The sequence below is a fragment of the Penaeus monodon genome, chromosome 15 (genome assembly GCF_015228065.2).
Source record: "Penaeus monodon isolate SGIC_2016 chromosome 15, NSTDA_Pmon_1, whole genome shotgun sequence".
NCBI lineage: Eukaryota > Metazoa > Arthropoda > Malacostraca > Decapoda > Penaeidae > Penaeus > Penaeus monodon.
Window position 1 is genome coordinate 33,794,185 of NC_051400.1, and position 323 is coordinate 33,794,507.

The window sequence follows — 323 nt, forward strand, 5'->3', positions numbered from 1 at the left end:
CACCTCTTTGAACGCCATACTCTTCTCGCTCTCTACATTGTGCTTTCTCTTCCCTCTCCTTTACTTTCCTCCTCATAATCTCCATCTTTATCCTCCTTTATCTATTCTTTCCTGTCCTTTAATCCTCACCGTCCTCTTCCATTCACGTCATAGTAATGGGTTTTCTTTCTAAAGGTGAATTTAAACACGTGATATTGCACTTTTATTTACCATTTAACTATTTTTCTAAATCTCTTTGTGCTTTGTTGGATAATTCTTCGGTCTGTTTCAAATGATCTTTGTCTCTCTGTCAGCCTGTCTTCCACCCAAGGTACATCTGAATT

At 38.1% G+C, this 323-nt stretch overlaps 1 protein-coding gene across 1 annotated transcript in view; it reads right to left on the bottom strand.

The window, feature by feature from the left end:
• The window catches only part of LOC119582339 (serine/threonine-protein kinase Warts-like), a gene marked incomplete in the record, with an annotated part of 22,010 nt that overhangs the window by 4,201 nt on the left and 17,486 nt on the right, over window positions 1-323 (bottom strand).